General features: G+C 46.4%; 1 protein-coding gene across 12 annotated transcripts in view; it reads left to right on the top strand.

Annotated features, from left to right (window-relative positions):
- Nucleotides 1-23,221, top strand: part of TRERF1 (transcriptional regulating factor 1) — a 227,846-nt gene that overhangs the window by 79,508 nt on the left and 125,117 nt on the right. For 10 of the 12 annotated variants that reach the window (XM_050789434.1, XM_050789433.1, XM_050789437.1 and 7 more), the window contains exon 3: nt 12,811-12,893. The gene's annotated coding sequence lies outside the window, so the exon portion shown is untranslated. Of the gene's footprint in view, nt 1-535; nt 676-1,923; nt 6,991-12,810; nt 12,894-23,221 lie in introns of those variants that run through there. The other 2 variants (XM_050789431.1, XM_050789432.1) reach the window with 2 other exon arrangements.

Below are 23,221 nucleotides of genomic sequence, written 5' to 3'. Positions count from 1 at the left end.
AGGCACTTAATAAATGCTTTTGGACTGCACAAAACCAAGGCTGTGTTTGGCCCTGTGAGGGCTTGGGGAGCAGCGAAATCAGCAAGAGAGGTGGCGAGGCAGCTGTCAGCCTCGGGCATTTCTTGCTAAGAGAGGAGGAAATAGCATTTGCGTGGATAAAGAAGAGGCCCCTCAGAGCTTCGTGTGTGTGGGATGATGAGCAAAAGGTGGCTCCAGAGCTGCCCCACAGAGCGGTGGCTTTCATGGAGTATCCTGTTCTGCAGGATCTCTTGGGTTTTGGGCTTGCATCTTCAGCCAGAAGGCATCTTCATGAACAGGTGTTTATGAAGTGCCTACCATATGCCAGGCACCCATCTAGAGCCTGTGACTTTGTTGGCACCCCATTGTGTGACGGACTTGGAAGAACACAGAGGGCCCTGCCTGGGCTGGGACAGTCGCTTTCCCCTGAGCTTCCTGGGTTTCTTCCAGCTTCCGAGGGGTGTTAAGTTCCCATATGATTGCTTTTGGGCAAAACACATTGGTACTTATGTCTTTTTTTTTTTTTCTTTTTCTTTTTTGACAGAATCTTGCTCTGTTGCCCAGGCTGGAGTGGTGCAATCTTGGCTCACTGCAACCTCCACCTCCCAGGTTCAAGCAATTCTCATGCCTCGGCCTCCTGAATAGCTGGGACCACAGGTGCGCGCCACCACACCCGGCTAATTTTTTGTATTTTTTTTAGTAGAGACAGGGTTTTACCACGTTGCCCAGAGTGGCCTCAAACTCCTTAGCTCAGGCAATCCGCCCATGTCAGCCTCTCAAAGTGCTGGGATTGCAGGTGTGAGCTACCACAGCTGGCCAGGTGCTTATGTCTTAAACACTGCCATTCACATTTCTACCTCTGAGGAGATTTAGGGGGTGAGGGCAGGACCAGGCTGTCCTCTCAGCCCCATCTATCTGGTAGGTGGGTGTAGGTCTTGCTCTGTCAGTCAGAGCTCTGGCAGGAAATGACTGGTGCACACAGAGGGTTTAACTGGGAGGACTATTTACAGATGTGTGGGCATGGTGAGGGAAACCATCCAAGGCTGGTGAGGCTCCCCAGAGCTGACAACAGTAGGAAACTGTTACCTTCCCTAGGCCAGAAAGAAGGAGCCCCAGGGATGGGTAGAAAGGGCCTCGACAACAGCTGTGATGGTGGTGAGACACAACCACTGCCAAACTGTGGTTAAGAGGAGGAAGGGGGAATAAATGCTCTCACTTTAACTAAATCCAGCTGGAAGCCCAGGGAGCCCAACTGATGTAGCCAGTGGTCCAGGAAGGGCAGAGAACAGAGTGTGTGGGGGCAAGCTGCGCACACCCACCCTGGCTGCCTGGGCATTCTAAGGCTTGGCAGCCTCTTCCCCTTCTTCTTCTTCTTCTTTTTTTTAAAGACAGAGTCTCGCTCTGTTGCCAGGCTGGAGTGCTGTGGCGCCATCTTGGCTCACTGCAACCTCTGACTCCTGGGTTCAAGCAATTCTCCTGCCTCAGCCTCCTGAGTAGCTGGGACTACAGGCACATGCCACCACACCCAGCTAATTTTTGTATTTTTAGTAGAGACAGGGTTTCACCATGTTGGCCAGGATGGTCTCGATCTCCTGACCTTGTAATCTGCCTGCCTCAGCCTCCCAAAGTGCTGGGATTACAGGTGTGAGCCACTGCGCCCAGCTTTTTTTGGGGGGGGCGGGTGGGGACAGAGTTTTGCTCTAACTGTTGCCCGGGCTGGAATGCGATGGTGCGATCTCAGCTCACCGCAACCTCTGCCTCCCAGGTTCAAGCGATTCTCCTGACTCAGCCTCCTGAGTAGCTGGGATTATAGGCAGGTGCCACCATGCCCCACTAATTTTGTTTTGTTTTGTTTTGTTTTGTGTTTTGAGATGGAGTCTCACTCTGTCGCCCAGGCTGGAGTGCACTGGCGCAATCTTGGCTCACTGCAAGCTCTGCCTCTGGGGTTCACGCCATTCTCCTGCCTCAGCCTCCCGAGTAGCTGGGACTACAGGTGCCCGCCACCACGCCTGGCTAATTTTTTATATTTTTAATAGAGATGGGGTTTCACCGTGTTAGCCAGGATGGTCTCGATCTCCTGACCTCGTGATCCGCCCGCCTCGGCTTCCCAAAGTGTTGGGATTACAGGTGTGAGCCACTGCGCCCGGCCTAATTTTGTATTTTTAGTAGAGACGGGATTTCTCCATGTTGGTCAGGCTGGTCTTGAACTCCCTACCTCAGGTGATCCTCCTGCCTGGGCCTCCCAAAGTGCTAGGATTACAGGCGTGAGCCACCACGCCCAGCCTCTTCCCCTTCTTAGGTGACTCAGGATGTGCCCAGTCCACCAGCACTCCCTTCTTCACAACACTGTGGCTGTTAGAAAGAAGAAAGTGCCCCAGCCACACCAGCAGGATGACCACTGGTATTTTGACTATAGCAAGAATAACAAATTATGTTTATTGACAGCATTTTATGTGCATCCTCTCATTAAATCTTTACAACAACTGTAGCATGGGTACCCTGATTATCCTTGTCTTCATCTTGTTACTAAGGAAGAATGCGGGGCTGAGAGAGGTTAGCAAGCTGCCCGGTCACTCAGCTAGCCAGAGGCAGAGTTCAGCTCAGACCAATTCCGACTGACTCCCGAACATACACTCTTACCCTTTGCCTGCCTCACGGTCTCATTCCTCTGTAGTGGGGCCCCACCCACCCTGTGGTCAGTGCCATGTGTGTGCTGGCCCACTGCTTGGGATGGTCTTCCTACTTCCTCTCCAGTTGACCCCACTGAACCCATTTCTTGAGACCCAACTCAGATCTCACTTCCTCCCTGAGACCTTCTCAGCCCTCTCCATCTCTCTATTAGGCATCAGTGGCAGGCGATTCTCAGCCATCCCTTGGGATGTTATCCGGCTGTTTTGAGTGTGCATGTCTCCAAAGTCTCCAATGAGAATCCAGCTTTCTTAGGTGCAAATCCTAGGTCCTGAGTTTTCTTTCACTCAAAAGGTTTAGTTGAAGAGACTTTTAAGTTAGGGGGAAGGGAAGTAACTGGGAGGAAACGGCACCCAGGGACTGTACTGTAAGTGGTCACAGGGGAATGGTCCTGTAGGGGGAAGCCATTGCCCCTCTGAGGTCTGAAGGAACTCCATTGGAGAGAACTGTCACCGCAGCCCAGTGAGAGCCGTAGCTATTGGACAGAAGCCTCATGTAGGAGCTGATGGATTTGAGAACTGGCTTTCTACTTGGTTAGTAAGAATTCAGTGAAAGCCAACGGGGAGGGCTTTCTTTAAGGCAAGTGAAGAAGCAGAAGCTAGAGCTGACTCTAGTAGGAGCTTACGGTCTAGTTGAGGGGTTTTTGTTTTTGTTTTTGTTTTTTGAGACCGAGTCTTGCTCTGTCACCCAGGCTGGAGTGCAGTGGCACAATCTTGGCTCACTGCAACCTCTGGCTCCCGGGTTCAAGTGATTCTCATGCCTCAGCCTCCTGAGTAGCTAGGATTACAGGCACCTACCACCATGCCCGGCTAATTTTTGTATTTTTAGTAGAGAGAGGGTTTCACCGTGTTGGCAAGGCTGGTCTGGAACTCTTGACCTCAAGCGATCAACCCTCCTCGGCCTCCCAAAATGCTGAGATTACAGGCATGAGCCACTGTGCCCGGCCTTAGTTGAGATTTTGAGGGAGGGAAGACAGGCACATACCACCTATTTAAACAGAACAGCACTTCTACAGGGCAAGATTTTCCCCTGAACAGATGAGGTTGCCATATGCAGGCACAATGGAGGGGAACATTTAAGGAGACAGAACTGCCAATGGCTTCCTTCTTATAGGACAGGGGCTGAATGCTAGTCCAGCTCTGTAGGGTTCCCCAGAAGGCCTCACACAGGTCACAGATGCATCTGGTTGAGCACGCCAATCCGTGTTTTGGCACTCTTGAAGTCTCAAAGTTCTTTAAAAAGCTTCCTTGAGAGCCCCAGAAGTTTGGATACATTGCAAATGTCCTTCGCCTTTGGAGCTGATGCTAAGGACGGGGTTGAGCATCAGGTCTCCCGGCCTTGGGAACCGCTGCACTGGGAGGACCTCAGGCTGCCTCCTGTGTGGAGCTGCTTAATCTCGTTCCTTTTTTCTCTATTCCTATTTTACCACCCACTCCTTTTGGCCTAGATCCTCCTAGACACTGGAAGGGTAGCTCAAGTGAGGAAGCATTTGGAAGGAGACACAACAGATGAAAGGTTGAGAACTCTTTATTTAGGCCCTTCTTTGCTGGCCCCTGTGAATTTTGATAAGTTTCCTTGGAGTTTTCTCTCTGCTAGGCCTGGGACATGCTCAGAGACACTCCAGTTATCCTGAATGCCTTTTACTTCCCTAAACACATCACCTACCCTCTGACCTCCATGCCTTTGAACTCTCAGTTCTGTTCTTGCTACCTAGAGCACTCCGCCACCCCTCTTCTCTGCCTTGTAAAACATTACGGAGCCATGGGGACTGTGGAGAATCCCACGGTTTGCACTCCATCTAGAGTTTCTGGGCTCCTGATTTACAGGTTGTGGGCCTGAGGGTTACTTGGATTGTCTGTGGCTGCTCCCCTTTGCAGAGACTCAGAAAGGCTTGGGGAGCATAGCCTGGGGAAAACATAGAGGAAAACAGAGAAAACCAGGGCTCAGAGGAGACACTCAGGAGAGGATAATGGATCCTCCTCAGGGGCCAGGGAGAGCTGGTGGGGGTTGACCTGAGGAGGCCAGAGAGGCTCTGGAAGGGGCTTTACACCTATGCGAGGACATCTCTTCTACATCTGTTCTTGGGGGCTGGCAGGGCCAAGGGGTAGCTTGGGGTCAATGGCAGTGGTAGACTCAGGAACCAGGCCAGGCACAGAAGCCAGGAGGGCCTGGCTGGGAAAGACCCTTCATTTTACAGAAAAGAGATAGTTCTCTATGCCAGTCTGTGACCTGCTCTGGTGCCTTTGCTTTTTAATACTATGTAGGTTTCAGACATCAGATGATGCCTTGGTTCATGGTTTTGGTTTTGTTTTAGGAGATGGGATCTTGCTATGTTGCCCAGGCTGGACTCAAACTCAGCTGATTCTCTTGCCTCAGCCTCCCAAGTAGCTGAGACTATAGGCGTGCGTCACCATGCCCAGCTCTGGTTCAGATTTTAAACTATTATTTTTTCTTTATTTTGAAAATAAAACATAATAAAGATAACAAAGAGGAAAGGGAAATGAAAGTAATGTCACCCATAATCCCACCAATCAGATATCATTTACATTTAGAACCTGGGCATGTATACTTCCCAGACAATTTTCTGTGTTTTTATAAATACAGAAGCAAATAAAAATGCATTTTGTAACCTGCTCTGTGTATATGTGATTTGTGTCCATTGAAAAGAATACATGCTTGTCCCAAATTTGAATGGTAGGATATAAAGAGACCCCCCACCTTCCCCTGCCTCCATCATTTACCCCCTAATTCTGCTCCTCAGAGGCAGCCTCTTCGACTAGTTGCTGGTATATCATTGATAAGGGAGACATTTAGAAGGGATAATGTGTGTGGAATAGCAAAACTGTTAGTATGGCTTATACAGATGTTGTCATGTGGAGGTTAGGAGGAGGTGAAGGGTAGGTTTAGAGGGACTGGGAAGTAGTTTGTGGTTAGAGAAGAGACTTTGAGAAACTGGAGTTAGAGAAGGAGGAGATGGAGAAGTTTTTAGGACTGGGTTTTGATTGGATTTGTCATAAGGAGCAGGGTGAGTGAAGGTGAATGCAACAGTGGGTGGGGCCAAATATTGTGAAATTTTACCTCCTGGGTGGAGACTGGACTAGAGGGGGCAGCAGATATGCAAATGGGCAAGAGACACATCAGGAAATGGTGATAGTATGATAACTGGTAGATATTTGTAAAATACCTTTGCTTGACAAAACAAAAGTTGGCAGCCCTAGTTAGTCCCCTCTTTTTTTGTTTGTTTGTTTTAAAAAAAAGTTTTAGCAAATCTGTGAATACCAAAAACCTGAGCAAAAGTGTAGAACCGGACTGGGCGAGGGGTGCAGATTTTAGATTCCGTTCTGGTTTTGGGTCTGACTGACTGTGCAGTTTTGGACTCCTCGGTTTGTTTGTTTATTTGTTTGTATTTTTTGAATCAGAGTCTCCCTCTGTTGCCCAGGCTGGAGGGCAGTGGCTTGATCTTGGCTCATTGCAACCTCTGCCTCCCAGGTTCAAGCGATTCTCCTGCCTCAGCTTCCTGAGTAGCTGGGTGGCACCTGCCACCATGCTGGCTAACTTTTGTATTTTTAGTAGAGACGGGGTTCACCATGTTGGCCAGGCTGGTCTGGAACTCTTGACCTCAAGTGATCCACCCGCCTCGGCCTCCCAAAGTGCTAGGATTATAGATGAGAGCCACAGTGCCTGGCCTCCTCAGTTCTTTTAGATCCCAGCCTTCTTATCTGCAGATAAGTGGTTCTCAACCCTGTAGGCACATTAAAATCACTGGGAAGCTTATAAAAGAAAACAGTTGATGTCAGAGCCCCACTTCAGACGGAATGTGTCAGAATCTGGGGGAGCCTGGGAATTTTTTCAGAAATGCAGCTAACATTGGGAACCCCTGGATTTGGGTCATCTTAATGGCTTATTTTAGCCCTGAAATGTTACGATTCTCTGTATTGTATCATATAATTTCATTCCTTTCAGATACTGTGCACAAATGTCATAAGCTTCTTACATACCAAGAAGTCATTTTTTAATGAAAAACTCCCCATAATTCTCATTAGGCCTGTGATATAATGCCTATGTCCTGCAATCGATAAATTAGGCTCATAAACATAGTAAAACATCAAATAATTACTTTTTTGACCCAGAAGTTCAAAGCATGGACTTTAATCTCTAATTTCTCATTCCCTCATTTTGCAAAAACTACTGCCTGGAGTCCTGGGGCCATCTTTATTTGTAAAGAAGACGCTGAAATATTGAGACATTACTGGAAGCGTCTTTGCTAGAAGAATTGTGTATACCGTAAGTTCCAAATTAGGAGGTCCAGTTTGGGGAAGCTGTATCGGATCTAAATTCTACATGGAGTGGGAGGTGTTTAGAGTCTTGGTGCTTGCCGTTTTATCTTTACCATTGAAGTTCTTGGTTTTGTCTCTTCCTAAATGAGTCATTTTTTTAAAAAGGAACCTAACTTGGGGGGGGCGAGGAAACCACTGCGGGAGGTGCTGAATGTGGGGGCGCTGAGGAGCCAACCATCAGGAGACCGAGTTTACAGCTGGGCCCTCCACTCAGGAGGGGTGGAGGGACCCGTTCTTGCTGAGGGTGACTCAGAGACAAGTGGGACATAACCTGGTTGGGGAGGCGCAATAGGGAGGTATTGATGTTGTTTATTAATCTACCGAGTATTTACTGGAGCACAGCCACCAAATATACTGCCTGGACGAAGGGCCAATTCCACAGGTGCTTGGGAGATTGTGAACAAAGGGGAAGGAGCTTCCTAGTTTGTCCTCTACTTGAGATGAGACACAGATTGTGTCCACATTTGCCTGCACTTTCAGATAAATGAACTGAAGTTATCGAGCCCCATCCTGGTGTGAACAATGCGAGTAAAAATGTTAGGGCCAGGCAGGATGTCAAAGGGGAAGGAGATGGCAGCTGAAGACCCCGTTGTGGAATGCTGAAGGGCCCGATGATACAGACGCTGGCCCGGCAGCCAGATGGAGATCAGATTGAGGACGGGAGCTCTGCGGGACCTCTGTGTGTCACTTCCCCTTTCTGTGTTAAGATCTCCCAGCTGAAAAAATGGTCCCCCCGCTAAACACCTCAGTCACTAGGCCCCTGCCAGCTGTTGGGAGTGTTTGATGTCCTAGATGCCTGAGTGGGTAGAGGTGGGAGAGAGAGCAGGAGGGGGTGAGCAGAGCCTGGCTTTGGAAACCGGAGCAGCTCCGCACATTTTGGCCCAAATCCCTCCCATGCTTGGGGTGAGGAGAAGCCCAGGGTAAGGGTGTCTCCTAGAGCCAGGAAGATCTTGGTGCGGTGGGAGTGTCGGGTCCGCACGCTCCTCCTCCACACAGGGCCCCCAGCAGGGCCGGATTTCATCTTTTCTCAGTGGCGTGCAGCCTCTTGCCACTGTGCATGCGTGTTTTCTAAGTTTGTCACAAACTTCCTGTTTAGGTACGATAAGAGGCTCGGAGCTTTTTGTGTTTTGAAACCCGGGCATTCACCGAGGTCCGGCGCTTCTCTCTTACCAGCAGTGGGGTGGCCTGTTTGTTCCTTTGCGGACTTCTGCCGTCCTTCTTTGGAAACCTTCTTGCTGGGAAATGCTCTGTGGCCTCTGTGCTTGTTTCTGTTAGTAAGAGTAGAGAGAGCTGTGAGGTCTGAAGGCTGGAAACGGGGAGGGGAGCACGACTGAGGAAGCCCCTTATGTAAGGCCAGGCACTGTGCTAGATATTATACTTCCATACACTTATTTATTTATTTAGTTAGTTAGTTAGTTTGTTTGTTTGTTTGTTTGAGACAGACTCTTGCTCTGTCACCCAGGCTGCAGTGCAGTGGCGCGATCTCGGCTCACTGCAAGCTCCGCCTCCCAGGTTCACACCATTCTCTCCGGCCTCCCGAGTAGCTGGGGCTACAGGCGCCCGCCACCATGCCGGGCTAATTTTCTGTATTTTTAGTAGAGACAGGGTTTCACCATTCACAGGATAGTCTCAATCTCCTCACCTCGTGATCTGCCCACCTCGGCCTCCCAAAGTGCTGGGATTACAGGCGTGAGCCACCGCGCCCAGCCTACACTTATTTTATTTAGGCATCACAGTCACTTATGCAGAGCCAGACTCCAAGAGGTGAAGGCTGACCTGGCTGATGAAGTTAGGATTTGATCCCAGGCCTGACTCCAGTGCTCCTATGACTTCAGCTAAGTCCTGAGGAGTAGTACACTACCCCTTTGGTTGCCCCTGGCTTGGGTAGATCCTGATTTCTTATAGGGCATCTTGGTGACAGTATCCCCTTGAAACCTATGGTTTTCTCTCAGCCCCTTGTTACCCAGATCTGCCCATCTGTCTGCCTGGGGTGATTGGATGGCCTTTGAATGCTTTGCTGATTTTCACTTTTCCCGGGCATCTTCCTCTTGTGGCTCTGGGAATCCCAGAATTGTTAGATGGTGGTCCGTAGCCAGTGATTGAAGTGGATCAGTCCAACTTCTCATTTCCCAGAAAAAGAATATTCTTTTTCCTGCTTCTGGGCGCCCAGCCCTGACTGTTCTGCCAGTCACCATGAGCTTCTCCATACAGCTGGATTTCTCACATTTCAAGCTCTCCCTTGAAGCAGGAAGAAGAGGGTATATCTATCTATGTCTACAAAAGCATGTGAAAGGGTGGCAAAGGAAGGACACCAAGACCTTGAATATGCAGGTGCAGGAAGAGGAGGGAGGAGCCAAATCCAGCCGTCCTCCTCCCCGTTAGAGTGGATGTTAGGAGGTGCTGGACTCCGGTGCCTCCTGCACAGGAAGAATAGGTATGCCTCCCAGCTTCAAGAAGGCCCCGTGTCCCTTCACTTGGCCATCCCGGTTCCCCTGTATTTTCTGAAAAACTTCTGGAATCATATTGCCTGAGCATCAGGATTGTTCTGTAGATCAAATAACTGAGACACTGTGTTGAGCAGCAGGCAGTTGCAAGCATTTTCAATAGACGATTCATTGCCCTCAAGAGGCTTGCAGTCCACATGAGCACAGGGAACTCTTGCCCAGAGAAGCTAGATGCAGTGAGCTCAGAAGAGCCGGGAGAGCTTGGTAAGCTGGGTTGGTGCCGCCCAGCAGACTGCAGGAGAGGGCTGGAGCTGGGTGGCCAGACGGCAGAGCTGCAGGGGAGGAATGTGCTAGGTGTTGGGAACTCGATGGGGTGCATGGACTGGGCAGGGGATTACAGATGGGGTGAGCAGAGGTACGCATGGGAAGCAAGATTGAAGAAGGAGATGTGCACCGTTTATGAAGGATCCCAAGGGGTGGCTGTGGAGCTTGGAATGTTCCTGTATTGAGGAGCCTCCAAAGCCAAAGCATGGGGCCAGGATTGGTAAATGCAGTGCTGTAAGAAGATCCGTCTCAATTTGTGAACTGTAAATGGGCAGTCCTGGGAGGTAACTTAGGAGACATTTGTCATGTCAAGTGTTAGGAATGAAATGTTGAGGACTTGGACTAGGGTGGTGGTAGTATATGTAGAAAAGACGAGAGGGAAGTGGAAAGTTTCAAATCTCAGCTCTGCCACTTGCTACCTGTGTGACCTTGAGCAAATTCCTTCATCTCTTTCAACCTGTTTTGTCGTCTATAAATAGTGGCTAAAAACACTTCACAGGACTCTTGTTTGAGGATTTTAACTTGTAACACACCCAGTACTTAGTAGGTACTCAAGGAATAATGAATCTTCTCATGCAGGAAGAGGCATCATTTTGTGACTGGGAGGATTTAAGGGAGTGGAGTATGAGGTTCTGGGTCTGGGAGCCCGGGAGAATGATGAACCCTTCATAGAAAGAGATGGACCTGCTTGGGGCTTTGAATTCAGCTTTAGGAACTTCTCCTCCTAAACCCTGGCTACTGAGGGCTGTCACAGAAAACCCCACATCCATGCAGATTGTGCCTCTATGAAACCATGGCCTCTGGTTAGAGCAGGGCCCTCCTGGATGCTGGCCAGCAGCTGGCTGTCTCAGTCAGGGTGTGGACTAGGGTGAGAGAGTGAGCTACCTAGGGCACAAACGTCAGGAGGTGCTGGGTTTCAGGGCCACGCCTGCACTTGATACCCACAGTGGGACATGCATCCCAGCCTCCTCTCCTATCTGCCCTTCTCCACTCAGGAGACAACCTGGCTTCTCTGTTCACTGAAAATGTTACTCCACGACTAGCCCACTCAGGTTCCCGCCTGCCCTCCTGGGTGCTGACCTGCATCTGGGCTCATTCCCACCTGATTTCCTTGCACTCAGAGAAAGAAACATCCTTCCTCCTGGCCAGAGAGAACCCTCTCCGTGTACAGGGGTCCCCCTGCTTCCTACAGCCCCTGGGACCTCACGCCTCAGTCTTGCAACCCAACTTCCTCAGTCCTTCACACCCCTCAGCCTCACCTTCTCTTTTCTCCACCCCTCACAGATGGATGTATGGAAATAAGCTGCCCTCGCCAACACAGCGCACGCAGGCTGGCCTCCACCGGTGGGGGCTTGTACCTGGTCCAGGGCAGGGAGCTGGTGGGTTTGCTGCAGAGGCCTCCTGCCTTCTGCAGGGGCTGCTCTCTCTAAGGTCACCCGCGGCCTCCATGTTGCCACACACAACGGACACTTCAGTCCTTATCTGTCTGGGCTCTTTGCTGCTTTTGACACTGTGGACAGCTTCCTCCTTCTTGCAACTTTCTTTTCTTTGGCTTATTTGATTCTATCATACAAAGTCTTTCAACAGCTATTTCTTGAGCACCTACTATGTGCCAGGCTCTGGGCACACCATAATACGATGTCCCTGCTCTCAGGGAGTTTACAATTTAAGGGAAGTGGGGAAAGGGGGACGAAAAAAATAAATAAATGTCAGGTGGTGATAAGAGTTGTAAAGAGAAATACAACAGGGAAGGAGGCTGGGAAGGGGGCCGGGGTTGGACGTGGGCCTCACTGCAAAGGACATGAGAGCAGAAACCTATAGGAAGTGACAAATGCCTGGGAGATGAATGCTGCAAGGATGGGGAAGAGCAAGTGCAGAGGGTTGAGGCAGGAGCCCTCCTGAATGTTTGAGGAAGCCATTGTGGCTGGAGGAAATGGAGGAAGGGCAGAGTAGGAGGAGAAGGGGTCAGGTGTCTCAGTCCATCAGGGAAGACGCCCAGCCAAGTCATTTGGACTGTGGCCATTTCAAGGACTTTGGCTTTTACTTTGATACAGATGAAATACTATAAGAGTGTTCTGAGCAAAAGAGTGATTTTTAAATGATCACTTAGGCTGCTCTGGGGAGCATGCTGTATTTGTTAGCTTGAGCTGCCATAACCAAGTACTACACACTGGATGGCTTAAACCACGAATTTATTGTCTCACAGCTCTAGAGGCTGCGAGTCCAAGATCAAGGTGTTGGCTGGAGACTCCAGGGACGGGTCTGTTTTGGGCCCTTCTCCAACTCTGGGTAGCTTCTTGGCTTGTGGCAGAAAACCTCCAATCTTCCAAATGTCCCCTTTTTATAAAGATACCAGAGTCATTTTGGATTAGGAACCCCCATTCTACTTTAGTAGAACCTCATCTTAACTTTTATATCATCAATGACCCTGTTTCCTAATATGACATCTTCAATGACCCTGTTTCCTAATATGCCACATTCTGAGATCCGAGGGATCAGAATTTCAACATAGGAATCTTGGAGAGACACTGTTCAACCTCCAAGACATGGTTATAGAAAGGTAAGGGGAGGAGTGGGACAACTAATTAGGGGGTTATCACAGTAACCTAATGAGAGATGCTGCTCACTTGGACCAAAGTGGTACCAGTGGAGGTGTTGAGAAATGGTGAGGGTCTGGATATTACTTTACGTTAAAGCTGGCGTCCTTTGCTGATGAATTAGACGTGGGGTGTGAGGGAAAGAGGAAAGCCATGATGACTTGGGTTTAGAGCCTGAATAACCAGAGTGAAGTTGGACGTCTTGGTCTCCTAAGTCCTCTTCTCCCCTGGGGACCTTCCTCAGCAGCCTTTGCTGGGTCCTCCTCCTGGGTGGGCCCATCAGCTGCTGGGTTCTTCAGGGTTTTATCCCGGGTCAGTCCTCCAGTCTCTTCCTGATCAATACTTACTGTTCCCATGCTGAAGCCAGATGTCCTGACTGTGCTCTTTGGGTCACTCCTGCAGGCCCTGGCTGTGGAGGATGCTGAAGGAAGAAGACGCAGAAGCAGGACAACCCTGAAAGATTCAGCCTCTTCATCCTCAAACAGGTAGCTTCTTGGGTATTGTTGCTGTTGGAACATTTTACAGCAAAGCAGTCGTAAGACCATTTCTTGGACCCACATATTGTGGAGAACGCCCCAGGAAGCGGAGGAGGGCTGCTCTGGGCCTGGACATCCATTGCTTTCTAGAAAATTTTCTTTGGGAAATGGTCAGGGATTGTGGATTCACATAATGGTTTTTGGCAGCTTCTGGAATGGGGTGGAGGGCGTCTTGTCTCTCTTGATTTCGCAGAGTTGTAAATAGTTGAGGATCCAATGGACGTCCACGGATGGTAGTTCTAGAAGTGTTTAGAAGGACTTAAAAATGTCTGGGATGCATCTCTGGAGAGTGGTGGTGTAGAAGGCTGCTGTGGGAAGCTCCACAGAGAATGCCAGAGGCGGATTCCTGGACTCAGGAGCCTTAGCTGGCCCTGGGGCATTCCTCGTGTTTTTATCAGCTCTGGCCTTAAGATTCCTTCCATTCTCAGTTTGTCCCTCCATAAAATGGGCATACAGCTATGATTCCTCTGCCGGGCCTCCCACAAGCTGTTTCAAGGGTCAGTAGTTTGTGCATAAATAGAATGTTAAGCTTTTATTTCAGGTGTAAACCCTGATCCAGCAGGAGATGGCTCCGTCCTCCACACATTCTTGGTGACAGTGGGGAAGGGGGTGGTGGTATCTGATTTGATTATTTCAGTGTGTGTGGTTTTGTTTTCTTGGCATGTGCCAAACTTTCCATTCCTCCTATGTGAGGCTCAGAGTTGATTGCTTCGGTTTCTTTTTTATTGTGCCTAATTCTGATTTAATTTTAAAGCCATTGTGTCTCAGGGTTCCAGTCAGAAACATGTGGCTCGTGCAAATGGGGTAATTGAAGAGCCTCTACTGAAGGGACTATTTATAAGGATGCAGGCAGAGTTAAGAGAAGCCAACAAGGGATGCTGAAGCCAACAGGGTCAGCAGTGGCAGGGAGCTGTTACTGTGCCTAGGCCTGGAAGGAAGAGGGAGGGATTGGCTGTCAGGATGGGAAACAGGAGCTAGAGAGGTGTCCCTGGTAGAGGAATGTAATCAACCTACAGCAGCATGGCCAGGAAAGAGCCAAGAAAATAAATATCCTCATTGAACCCCTGAGATCTCCCGTCTCCTGATGCCGGTGCCTCCCATTAGGTAGCCTCAGTCAGAGCCAGAAGGCAAGGGAACTGGGTGGGTGCTGTCCACGGAGGGCAGAGCCTCTGTAGGGCAGAGCTGTGTGGAGGGGGATGGAGGGTGGATCTGCGGAGCAAATGGGAACAGTCTCACAGAGTCAAGAGTTGAAGGTCACTTGGATTACAAGGATGTTTCTACTTTAGACCAAAAGAAGCTTTTGTGTATGTTTGAGTGAAACTTTGCATTGTGAGGTCAGCACAATGAACTGATTAATCAGCTCATGTACCTGCCATGTGCAGGGATAGGGTGGACTGCAGGGTGGGCGTGAACCAGCAGCTCAGCAGTATCCTAAACCATCCAAGTTTTTTTTTTTTTTTTTTTTTTTTTTTTTAATCTCGCTGCTCCTTCCTCCCTGGGTCAGTTCATCCTCAGGCTGGCTTCTGCACCAAACTGGCTTCTGCACCAGGCTGTGGGGAGACTGGGGGTGTGTAGAGTTCTGGACACTGTCAGGGGAGGAGGAAAATAGATCTTGGGAGCCACAGCTGACATCCATCATACTGTACCACCGGTAGAAGTAGAATAATAACCTTACTAACTTGGACCAGTCATTGGGGATAGTAGTGAGAGGACACTCAACCTTAACTAGTAAAAGTTTGAATCTTCCAGTGTTTTAATGTGGTATAGTGTCAAGCAGAACCTTCCCAAACACATCCTGTTAGAAGCAGGTAGCATCTGTTCTTCAGTGTGTCTTAAAACGTAGGACCGTCTAGCAGGCTAAATATACCTTCTGAAATCCCGTTTAATTTCTCATTTGCTTATTCAACCTTTTAATAGCCAGAGTAAACACTGAACTCAAATTCTGGGTTGGTGAAGATTAAATTACAGTAATGAGGTTCCTCATTTATAACCTCATCTATAAAATGGAAATAAGAATAGCACCTACTTTATAGGTTTGCTGTAAGGATTAACTGAGGTGATCCATCCGAGTCAAGCGCTTAGCCCAGTGGCTAGCCCAATAAATGTTACCTTTATTAGTGTCATATATTGCCAAATATTGTCACCTTTATGTTTTTATGTACATGTTTAATCTAGAAAATTAACTCTCTTCACAACAAATATATTATCTGCTGCTGATTAGTTCTGTTAGAGAAAAGGTAAATAAAGGTATTAAAATATTTAGTGTTTGTGGATTCTTTTTTTTACTGAAGTGTTTTTTTGTTTGTTTGTTTGTTTGTTTGTTTTCTGTTAGAATTCATTTTGGGGGAAGCCTAAATAGAGAGAAGTTTAAGGAGCATACAATTAAAAATAGATATAACCTCTAGAATATAGAGATTTTAAAATTTTATGGCAATATGTTCTTATATTCTTAGTTGAAAAATCTCTTAAATAGTTGATGGCCTGTCATGACCTGTGCCAGCTGATTTTTTTTTTTTTTTTTTTTTTTTTTTTTTTTTTGAGACGGAGTCTTGCTGTGTCGCCAGACTGAAGTGTTGAGGCACCAACTTGGCTCACTGCAATCTCCGCCTCCCAGGTTCAAGCGATTCGCCTGCCTCAGCCTCCCGAGTAGCTGGGACTACAGGCATGCGCCACCATGCCTGGCTAATTTTTGTATTTTTAGTAGAGATGGAGTTTCACCATGTTGGCCAGGATGGTCTCAATCTCCTGACCTCATAATTCACTCACCTTGGTGTCCCAAAGTGCTGGCATTACAGGTATGAGCCACTGAGCCTGGCGATTTTTTTCCTTATTCTCAGTTTGGAGGCTCTGGAGGGATGAGTGACCCCCCTTGCCTTTGGTTTCCTGAACCAGCTGTCCTGGGAGGATGGATGGATTTTCGGATCACTGGGATTGAGTGAGATGCCGCAGTACTGAGAAGCTAGTCTCGGGCATACACTTTAGTAGAATTTCAGCTGACGATATGGTGAATCATTCCCGAAAGCCTCTGGTGCCACAGGGCTGACCTCTCAGAATCCCAGGAGGGTCAAGCATCTTGATTTGGGTTTCCCAGATTAATGGTGGGGAGAGCACAGGTTGGCACAGGGCCTCCAAAAGCTTTACCACCTGTTTCAGAACCAGGAGGAGGAGGCTTTGACGATGGAGGGCTGAGCATGTAGGGTGCAGCAGGAGAACAGTGTTCCAAAATGACCAGGAGCTTTGAAGACTACATTCTTCATCCCCACTCCCCTGAGTGTTGACTAAAGTTAGACTTCCGTTTTCTGTAGGTTGTTAGTTGCACTTGGGGCTTGCCACCATTTTGATACCTAGATGAGCACTGATTGACTCCAAATTCCTTGGCTCAGAGAGTGCTGTAAACTAGTGGTTCTCAAATGAAGATTGCCTGGACCAAGAAAGCACTAGGAGAGAGAGAGAGAAAAAAAAAAAAAAAAAAAAAAAAAAAAAAAAAGCTTTAGGGCATTGGCCTAGGACTCCCAGTCTTTTTTATTTTGCCAAGTTAGGACATTTTAAAAACTCTTAACACTCATCACCAAGCTTTTATGAAAAAACCATCTTAATGCCAAAGTAGTAGGAAAAGATAATATAAGAACAAAACAAAAATCTTTAAATTGAAAACGCTCAGCTTTAGGAATAATTTACTACATTGTTCTTATTTTTCTGACATCACCTGTGAAAAGTACACCAAGGGAGGGTGGGCACTGCCCTGCATTTGCCCTCCAGGTGTTGGGCGCTCACCCGGTGATGTGGAGTTAGCTCCTGAATGCGCAACTGTAGGGAAATACACCCTACTTTTTGAAGCCTCACTTGGAGCCTAAGAGTTCTCTAGAGTCATATCTTGATTGGATTTATAAGTTAAAGTTGGGAGAAAATCCATTTTAATACAAGTTTTGGTAAATCCAATTTATTTTATAAAGAAGGAACCGTTTACCCTCCAGTCATTAACTTAGAATTGTTAGTTTAATTTTCCACCAGCAGGAAGAAAATCTTACAATACCTAAGTAGTTCAAATTAGAAAGTGTGTCAACAGTTTTTCCTTTTCCACCATTTAACCCTAAAATTGATAAATGTCTTCAATTTGATCTGGCTTTCAGCTGTATGGTATGCCTCTGCAGGTGGGAAAGGGTGTGTGCGCCACCTCCCCACCCCCCCCACAAATATGCAGAAAGCTTGGTTTGATCCCTGGAGCTCCAGAAAGGAAGGGGTGCTTGTGAGAAATGTTGCTGGTAAGTGCTAGTATTAATACTTGTAGCAGTCACTTGCTGGTGTTAGTACTTGTAGCAAAAGTTGCATCTCAGAAGTGCCAAAATAGTGTGACTTTTTAAGACGCCTTTTGGAGTCATTAAAAATCCCCAAACATGCACCCAACCACCCCTGCCATCCAGAAGCTTAACTAAACATTACTCATTCTGCTTTCATTATACGTCTGCCTGGCTTTGCCACAAACACACTTTGCCTTCCAGCCAGGATTAAGCTTCTGTGTTAGGCCATGACTGGTGTGAAAGCAACTCCTCTATCCTTGTTGACCAGGACAGAAAGACTGCTTGCTCGCCCGTGTGAAATTATGAATGGAATCATGAAATCCTGGAGCCAAAGCAAGTTTGTTGCCTTCCTGCAGGACTGTCCTAACACTCATCACCTTGACTGGCAAAAGGTGTCCTAATTCTAACATTTCATGGGTCTCCTGTAAACAAGGACGTGATCTCAGATGTGTCTTTCTCAATAAAAAGACCATTCTGTGGCACTCTAACACCTACAGTTATTGCCTGTTAACCGCATTCCTGGGCAAAGCATTACCATTTGAGTCCTTCTAGTATCCTCATCTGTGCTCATATGCTTTTATGGCACAGTTCTTGCACGTTCTAGCAAACACTGGATTTTTTTTTTTTTTTTTGAGACAGAGTCTTACTTTGTCACCCAGGCTGGAGTGCAGTGGCACAGTCTTGGCTCACTCCAACGTCTTCCTCCTGGGATCAAGCAATTCTCCTGCCTCAGCCTCCTGAGTAGCTGGGATCACAGGCACACACCACCAAGCCTGGCTAATTTTTGTATTTTTAGTAGAAACGGGGTTTCACTATGTTGGTCAGGCTGGTCTGGAACTCCTGACCTCGTGATCCACCCGCCTTGGCCTCCCAAAGTGCTGGGATTACAGGCGTGAGCCACTGCACCCGGCTGACATTGAATCTTAATTTGTTCAGACCCCTTACCACTGGTTTCACTTAAGGCATATCTTACTCCACGGCAGAAGACATTGTACTTTTTGACAGACATTACCACAACATTTTTGTCTTAGCTCAGGCTGCCATAACAAAATACCATAAAGTGGGTTGATTAAACAATAGAAATTTATGGGCCGGGCGCAGTGGCTCACACCTGTAATCCCAGCACTTTGGGAGGCTGAGGTGAGTGGATCATGAGGTCAGGAGTTTGAGACCAGCCTGGCCAACATGGCAAAACCATGTCTCTAAAAATACAGAAAAATTAGCCAGGTGTGGTGGCAGGCACCTGTAATCCCATCTACTCGGGGGGCTGAGGCAGGAGAATCATTGAACCCGGCAGGCGAAGGTTGCAGTAAGCCAAGCTTGTGCCACTGCACTCCAGCCTGGGTGACAAAAGAGCAAGACTCCATCTAAAAAAAAAAAAAAGAAATTTATTTTTCACAGCTCTGGAGGCTGGGAAGCCCAAGATCAAGGTGCTCAGCAAGGTAAGTTTTATTCTGAAGCCTCTTCTCTTGGCTTGTGAGTGAGAGCCATCTTGCTGTGTGCTCACCTGATCTCTTCCTTGTGCACCCAGAGACAGGAATCTCCTCTTCCTCTTCTTATAAAATCACCCATCCCATCGTGAGAGCTTCACTCTCATCACCTTACCTAAACTTAATTATCTCTCAAAGACCTCATCTCCGAATGGCATCCCATTGGGGTTTAGGGCTTCAACATAGGAGTTTGGGGGAAGATAAACATTCAGTCCAAAACAACTCTGAGCCTTTATTTGTGGTGCCTGTGAAGTGCTTGTAGGGTCACTGGTCCAGGGGCCCTGCAGTACAGAAAGCCTTAGAGTGACAAGTGTTTATTGCAGTGGAAGAGGGGAAGCATCCTAGGCTGGAGATGACACAATAAAATGGGAAGTTGGAAGACCTTTACCACAGAGCTGGAGGTGACCTGGGGCTAGACAGAGGTTCTCCTTGTCTCTCCAGGTCTTAGCTTTTCTAGTTCCGAATGTCAGTGGTCAAGTTGTGGTTGCCAAACTTGGTCAGCCTCAATGAAATTTGAATGGTTCAACACATCCAATATACCATGATCACCTTCTATAACCTTCATGTGCCTCTTAAAAGGAGGCTCTTGGAACCAAAGCCTGGGAAAATGCGTTTTTTTCTCAACACTTTATCATCTTGGGCATTTACTCCCTTTTCTTGGGGGAAAGAACGGCCATAAATTATAATAGAGCTGTTCCATTTGAGATCAGTATCTTACATGTCATTCTAAATGTATACTAACATGGTAATGTCCACATGGACACACACACGCTCATACACCCCTGTGCCAGGTGGAATATTTTAAGATATAAAAAAGCCTTTGAAAATCCTTTTAAACTCTCAAGGAACAGATAATTCCTATGTTATATAAACTGTTCTGGGATTGAGAAAAAAGATGGAAAACTTCCAGATCCTTCTTTCAAGCAAGCATGGCCCTGATATCAAAACAGGCAAGTCCCCAAAGGGAGGATCTATACCAGCCTCACTTAGGAATGTAAAAGTTTTAGACATGCCGGGCGCGGTGGCTCAAGCCTGTAATCCCAGCACTTTGGGAGGCCGAGACGGGCGGATCACGAGGTCAGGAGATCGAGACCATCCTGGCTAACACGGTGAAACCCCGTCTCTACTAAAAATACAAGAAAATTAGCCGGGCGAGGTGGCAGGCGCCTGTAGTCCCAGCTACTCGGGAGGCTGAGGCAGGAGAATGGCGTGAACCCGGGGGGGCGGAGCTTGCAGTGAGCCGAGATCGCGCCACTGCACTCCAGCCTGGGGCACAGAGCAAGACTCCGTCTCAAAAAAAAAAAAAAAAAAAAAAAAAGAAAGTTTTAGACAAAATTCTGGTGAGTAGATTTCAACAATAGAGAATATGAATGTTCTACCATAACCAAATAGATTATATTCCTGGAATGCAAGAATGGCTTCATATACATATATTTCCCTATGGTTCACGTAAGTTGTTTAAATAAAAATATGTAATAACCTCATTAATTCCAAAAGTGTATTCAATCAGTTTTTAAGTTTTTACATACCACTTTAAGAGTGATATATAAAGTGACCAATCTTTAACATTATAAGAAAGATCAGGTTCATGCAGCCCACTGCCACTGTACTTACTGGTGAAACACTAAAGGCATCACTGGTTACCTCTTCAAGTTTTAGTCAATGCAGAGAGTCATAAAATAGTAACTTGGAGAATAAATATTATAAAGAAAAATGATAACGTTATTATTAACTACAGATTGCCTAGTTGTAGATGAAGAAGACTTAAAGAGTTTAACTAAAACCCTATTTCTAGATGATGAACTTGAAATTAAGGATTTGGATTCTTCTGAAATTAGTTCATGAGTCTAATGCCATTCCTCTGAAAGTCCCATCAGGATGTTTTAAATTTCACAAGATGTTTCTATGTCTGCTTGGAAAAATAAATAGATAAGAACATCGGGGGAATTCTGAAAGTGGTTTTGGGGGAAGGGAGTCAGATCTATTGGATATTAAAATATATAGCACTACCAGGTATTAAGATGCAATATAAAGCCTTTGTAATTAAAATACTATGGTGCTGTCATAAAAGGAGGAAGTAGATTAGTGAACTAGGATAGTTCAGAAATAGACCCTTGCATAAATAATTTAATAAATCATAAAGCAGTCATCACAAATCAGTGGGGAAGGGAAAATTATTCAATAAATAATTCTGATGCCTCATTAGCAATTTGGGAAAAATCATTTTGGCTTCACCAAAATGAATTACAGATGGATTAAACGATTAAAGTGCAAAATGTAGAGGCATAGGAAATCTGTAGCATTGAATATTGCTTAGAAACAAAGGAAAGCATTCAAAAAGGAAAAGAATAGTCAATCAAACTACAGGAAAATGAAGCGTTTATGTAAAAAAAAACACAGGGAAACAGATTGGGGAAAGACTGGCAATAATATGACAGCATTAATCTTTATACTGTGAAGTGCTCAAATTAAAAAGAAAAGTACTAAACCTCGTTAGAACACTTGAATAGATAACTAAATACAACACTAAACAAATATATAGAAAATGTACAAATTCAGTAGTAATAAGAAATATGCCCTCTCATGGCTTTGCAGGCTGCATCTGGACCCTTCCCCCAAGCACTGACACAAGCACCCTCCAAGGCAGCTGGATCCACACCCGGATCCCATCCATGCCTCACAAAGGGCCTCTGGCCACATTCCAGCTCTTACACCAAGACCCCTGAAGATCTTCATCCAAGCTGGTGATAGGTACATATATTCTAGCTACTTTTGTGTACATTTGAAATTTTTCACAATAAAACATAAAAAAATTAAAGTAATACATGTCCATTGTTGAAAGCTTATAAACTATAGCAAATATGTAATTCCACAACTACCATCACCATTTTGATTGAAATCCTCCCATAATCTTTTCTTATGCATTTATAACGTGTTTATATATATATATGTATATACACACACTTTTTTTAAACAATAAAGAAATCATACTACTTGAATTGCTTTATATCCTGCTTTTTTACCTTATGAGCGTTTTTATGCTTTGTTCATTCAGATACTCAGCATAATTTTAATGGCTATAAATTGTTTCAATACATGAATACACATACACACATGTATCATAATGTATTTAACCAGCTCCTTAGAGATAGAGTTTGTTTGTTTGTTTGTTTGTTTGTTTGTTTTTTGAGGTGGAGTTTCGCTTTTGTTGCCCAGGCTGGAGTGCAATGGCGTGACCTTGGCCCACTGGAACCTCCACCTCCCGGGTTCAAGCGATTCTCCTGCCTCAACCTCTTAAGTAGCTGGGATTACAGGCACCCGCCACCACGCCTGGCTAATTTTTTGTATTTTTACTAGAGACAGGTTTCACCATGTTGGCCAGGCTGGTCTCAAACTCCTGACCTTAGATGATCCACCCTCCTTGGCCTTAGTGCTGGGGTTACAGGAGTGAGCCACCACACCCGGCCTTGAGGTTTTTTTTTTTTCATCTTCCTATTCAAACAACTCTGATGCATAGTTTGCATATTGTTTAATTATTTCTTTCAACAAATATCTAGAAAGTCAAACAGGTTGTGGTTGTTTTTTGTTTGTGTTTTTTGAAAGGGAGTCTCACTCTGTCGCCCAGGCTGAGGTGCAATGGTGTGATCACAGCTCACTGCAGCCTCGAACTCCTGGGCTCAAGCCCAGCCTCCTGATTAGCTAGTACTACAAAGTGATGAGTTTACAGGTGTGAGTCACTGCACCCGGCCTGGGAAAGCTAAGGCATTTTTTTCCTGTTGTCATACCATATTACTCATTGAAATTATGATACAATTTTCAACTCCTTTTTTCAGTGTATATGATTACCCATTTCATGATAATCTTAGCAATGTTGGATCCTGTATTCATAATATTTTAAATGTATAAATCTGATAAAGAGATAAAGACTATCTCATTTTCATTTGCATGTATTTGATTATTGGTGAGTTTGAAAATCTTTTTATATGTGTATGTCATTTACATTTCATATTTTGTAACTAAGTGGTTATGTCTTTTCCCCCAGTTATTATATTTAACTCTCACTTAACTGGCTCACAAGGGCTCTTTACATATTAAAGGATTCTAACGTTGGTTCATTTTTGGACAATTCATTTGTCCAGAATTGTTTAAGTAGATCTTGCTAAAAGGTCGTACGTCTAGATTTTTTTCCCTTTGAGGTCTTGTAATTTTCTACTTTTTTTTTTTTTTTGAGACGGAGTCTCGCTCTGGCTCCCAGGCTGGAGAGCAGTGGCGTGATCTCAGCTCACTGCAAGCTCCGCCTCCCAGGTTCCCGCCATTTTCCTGCCTCAGCCTCCCGAGCCCCTGGGACTACGGGTGCCTGCCACCGAGCCCGGCTAATTTTTTTTGTATTTTTTTAGTAGAGATGGGGTTTCACCGTGTTAGCCAGGATGATATCGATCTCCTGACCTCGTGATCCACCAGCCTTGGCCGCCCAAAGTGCTGGGATTAC

The sequence above is a fragment of the Macaca thibetana genome, chromosome 4 (genome assembly GCF_024542745.1).
Source record: "Macaca thibetana thibetana isolate TM-01 chromosome 4, ASM2454274v1, whole genome shotgun sequence".
Lineage (NCBI taxonomy): Eukaryota > Metazoa > Chordata > Mammalia > Primates > Cercopithecidae > Macaca > Macaca thibetana.
This window is presented reverse-complemented; position numbering and strand designations above follow the sequence as displayed.